This window comes from Asparagus officinalis, chromosome 2 (genome assembly GCF_001876935.1).
Source record: "Asparagus officinalis chromosome 2, Aspof.V1, whole genome shotgun sequence".
Lineage (NCBI taxonomy): Eukaryota > Viridiplantae > Streptophyta > Magnoliopsida > Asparagales > Asparagaceae > Asparagus > Asparagus officinalis.
Window position 1 is genome coordinate 61,181,800 of NC_033795.1, and position 4,887 is coordinate 61,186,686.

The window sequence follows — 4,887 nt, forward strand, 5'->3', positions numbered from 1 at the left end:
TTGCGGAGTCATTTCTGGCATATATAGAGGGTGTGATGTTACGGGATCGGGGCACAAATTTGAGTGAGATGCGAGTAGTCTCAGAGTACCAGGATGTCTTCTAGGACATACCAGGATTACCTCCAGTTAGAGAGGTCGAGTTTTGCATAGAGTTGCAACAAGGCACCGTACCGATTTACTAAGCTCCTTACCATATGGAGCTTGCTGAGATGAGGAAGCTACAGATCCAGATAAATGAGTTGTTGTCTTAGGGCTTTATTCGAAGGAGTCATTCTCTATGGGGAGCACCGGTCCTCTTTGTGAAGAAGAAGGACGGGAGTATGCGATTATGTATAGATTATCGCGAGTTAAACAAGGTCACTATCCATAATAGGTACCCATTACCGAGTATCGATGACTTGTTCGACCAGTTGCAGGGAGTGTAGTATTTCTCGAAGATAGATCTTCGTTCTGGTTATCATCAGTTGCGAGTTCAGGAGATGAATATTCTCAAGACCGCTTTCTTGACTTGATATGGGTCTTTCGAGTTTCTTGTCATGCCATTTGGGCTGACCAATGCACCCACAATATTTATGAATTTGATGAATCGGGTTTTTCGTCCTTATTTGGACCAGTTCGTGATAGTTTTCATCGACGATGTTCTTATCTATTCGAGGTCGGAGACTGAGCACGAGTAGCATTTGAGGTTAGCATTTTAAATATTGAGAGAGCACCAGTTGTATACTAAATTTAGCAAGTGTGAATTCTGGTTATCAGATGTTAGATTTTTGGGCCATGTCATCAGTCGGGAGGGCATTGCAGTAGATCCGGCTAAGGTAGAAGCTGTACTTGATTAGGAGCCACCGAAGACAGTTACCGAGATTCGTAGCTTTTTAGGCCAAGTAGGCTATTACAGAAAATTCATTCAGGACTTCTCGAGGATTGCCACACCGCTTACACACCTTACTAAGAAGGGTGTATAGTTTATTTGGAGCATAGAGTGCCAGAAGACATTTGAGACTTTGAAGAGTAAATTGACTTCAGCACCAGTTTTGGTTATTCCTAACAGTGATCTTCAATAAGCTTGACTTGGTACACTTACGGATGAAGCTTGAACTTGGATCTATAACGTGAATTGCAAGTCTTCATACTACAATTCCACCAACCTCTATTGGATATGATCGTGAAGACTCGATTCCATCCATCCTCCAACTCGTTGTTTGTCTTCAATAAATAGAAATATACAAATACTAGACAAACAACTTTAGTGATAAATTGTTTGTTAAACATCATCAAAACAAAGAGGCCAACAATCTCCCCCTTTTTGATGATGACAAACAATTTACAAAAAGGATATATGCATGAAAGGAAATAAATATAAAAATATAATATATCATGCATATAAATAAAAAGAATATACTCATAATATTTCTCCCACTTTGACAACATCAAAAAGGGGAAAATAATAAAGAATGAAGAGAGCGAAAGCTCCCCCTACAAATAAGCATGAGTGAGTATAAAACAAATATAGAGATTGCTCCCCCTATCAAAATGCCTTAATGAATGTATGAAATGAAGGATAAGGCAATCATATGTGAGTAAGCATAGATGAATATGCTAAACATCACTCACATACTACAAGATAATGAGAACACATATGGATGTACTGTTGAAATAATGTGTCTCAAAACATAAACATAAAATTCATGTATAAAAATAGATTTATGAAATCAAAAGTGAGAGGAATATGAGAATCATGCATAAAGTTTTCAAATAAAAACAAATTAACCAAATAAAATCATAAATCAAATTTTAAGCCCAAAAAAGACGTTTGATCAATAAAGGAAATTTTCTTTGTAAAACTTGATCAAGCCACATAAAGAATACATTATAAAGCATATTTGAAATTTGAATCATCTATATGTGCTTATATAATGAATTCAAAGCAATAAATCAAAACAAAATTTTTGACAAAAGAAATGCAAGAGAGGCAACAATATATCAAGCTCTTAAGCTTGTTCCAACCCATATAAAGATTATTAGTGCCCGGTAAATAAGATTTGGGAATAAACGCCCAATAAACCTGGAGGGTTATATAAACACAAACCTGTCATCAAAATCGAAACAAATAATCATGAAAACAAAAGATTTGATCAATTAAAAATTGTTTTCATATAAAAAGTTTAGAACATGTTTTTTAAAACCAAGAAAAAGAAAAAGAAAAACACTAAAATTCTTAGTTTAAAAATCAAATTTGTTTTGGTACCCAAGAATTATTGATACCAAAAAGTTTAGGGACATGACCCCTATCATTTAAGCACAAAGCCCTTGGGTTATGAACCCTCTTGGGTATATGTTGTGCACTAACACGGTCAAAGTAATATTTACTCAAATGGCCCTTCCGATTGTAATTTGTGCAATGAAAGAGATCCATTTGTTTTTGTGGACCTTTAGCTCGTGCACGGGAATCATTTGCAAATAAAGATTATCTTTTAAAATTATTTTGCAAATAAGAAACATTCTTAAACAATGGTCTATTTAGAACATATTGTAACTTAGAAGCTTTTTGCATATCATAACAAAATTTTGTAAGATGTCCAAACCTACCACAAACATCACATTTAAAAACTTGTGGTCTACTAGAAACATTTGGCAAATAAGATTTCATTTTCAAAAAAATAATAATCGGCCAAATGACCAAAACGACCACAATGATCACATCTATACACATAAGCATGCTTATGATGAACAATAGGTGCATGTGTGTGTACATGTGATGAAGAAACTTAATGAGATGCACAAGGATCATTGACGTTTTTATGTTTGTGTGCATCATAGCAAAATTTAGCTAAATGGCCTTTTCGGTCGCAAATTGAGCACTTGTAAACCTTGCTATATATGTGTGCATAATGAGTGGATTGTTTGCGGTGAAAGTCGGTGTATTCATTGCTGCATTCATTACAACTTTAATCGTTACAATGAAATAAAAAGATAGCCTTTTTATAAGACCGGTACACAATGAAAACAAAATAAATACAACTCTTTTCAAACAAACGCAAGATCTGTTTGTCATCTCTTGCTTGCGTGGGTCTTTTGCCTGTGACGGGGATGTTGATATCCGTGGACCACCGGGGCACTCAGATCTGGTCCGGATAAATCGGACAGAGTTTCGTTGATCCGCGTGAGATCTAGAAACTTTCTGATCCGGATAAATCGGACAGAGCTTCGTCTATCCGCGGAGCGATATAGAAGTAGAGCTTCGTCGATCCGCGTGAGATCTAGAAGCTATAAGCGTATACCTCGGCTAAAACGAGGTAATAGCTCTTCTTAGTATCAACGCTAAGGCCAATACTAAGGATCTGACGGGCGATGAAGGCTGATGTAGACCACTCCTCCTCTCGTTGAAGCACACGGGCACTCTTCACTGCAGCAGGGCTTCGCCAAGGCTCTCCAAAAATCCCCCTTTTCCTCAAGGCACTCAAAGGGGGCTATTTATAGCATTTAGAGGGGGTAGGGGACCTCCAAGGGGTGCGGACACATTCACTTCAGTCGTTCGTCGACGTCGATTAGGCTCATGTGGATTGGATGGTGACGTTCATCGTCGCTCGTTAACACTGAACCGGTTGTGGAGAACTATAGGCAATTTTTGATGCCTACAGATACCCCCTCCAAAGTGTTCCTGACTCGTTTCTTTTATAGAAGAGGCTGGAATACTTTGGATGTGATTGATCTGGCCTTCAGTCGGCGTAGTTAGCTTCAACTCTTGACTCTTTCGATTTTCGGTCTATTCGATGCTTTGACGAATAGCCGAAGTTTTTCCGGCACTGCGTTTATCGCTTGGCCGTCGTCAGAGTCTCTAGTCTGCAGCTGGTGAATTGAGTTTGGCTCGTGTCATTGAGTTGACTTTGAACTACCTCCGCCACATTGTGCTGGCTTAGGGTTTCGGATCCCCGTGTGTTGGCTTTTTATCGCAACGCGTTGACCGGCGTTGACCTAGGGCTACGCGTTGACCGGCGTCCACCCTAGGGTTTCGAATCGTCGAACGTTGACTTTTGTTGCAACGCGTTGCTTGGCGTTGACCTAGGGCTACGCGTTGACCGGCGTCCACCCTAGGGTTTCGAATCGTCGAACGTTGACTTTTGTTGCAACGCGTTGCTTGGCGTTGACCTAGGGCTACGCGTTGACCGGCGTCCACCCTAGGGTTTCGGATCGTCGAACGTTGACTTTCGTTTGCAACGCGTTGCTTGGCGTTGACCTAGGGTTACGCGTTGACCGGCGTTGACCCTAGGGTTTTGAATCGTCGAACGTTGACTTTCGCTTGCAACGCGTTGACTGGCGTTGACCTAAGGTTACGCGTTGACTGGCGTCCACCCTAGGGTTTCGAATCGTCGAACGTTGACTTTTGTTGCAACGCGTTGCTTGGCGTTGACCTAGGGTTATGCGTTGACCGGCGCTGACCCTAGGGTTTACGGATCGCCATTAACACAGTTTATACTCGTACGTTTACTGGAGTACTCACAGTTTAAGCTCTTAAGGTATTGGAGCATCGCGGTCCCGAATGTTGGGTTTGCAGGACCAACTGTTAAAGTTGATTCATCTGCATGTGTGGATTTTATCCTGAATTTACCCTAGGGTTTCGAATCGTCGATCGTTGACTTTTGTTGCAACGCGTTGCTTGGCGTTGACCTAGGGCTACGCGTTGACCGGCGTCCACCCTAGGGTTTCGGATCGTCGAACGTTGACTTTCGTTGCAACGCGTTGCTTGGCGTTGACCTGGGGTTATGTGTTGACCGGCGTTGACCCTTAGGGTTTGAATCGTCGAACGTTGACTTTTGTTGCAACGCGTTGCTTGGCGTTGACCTAGGGTTACGCGTTGACCGGCGCTGACCCTAGGGTTTACGGATCGCC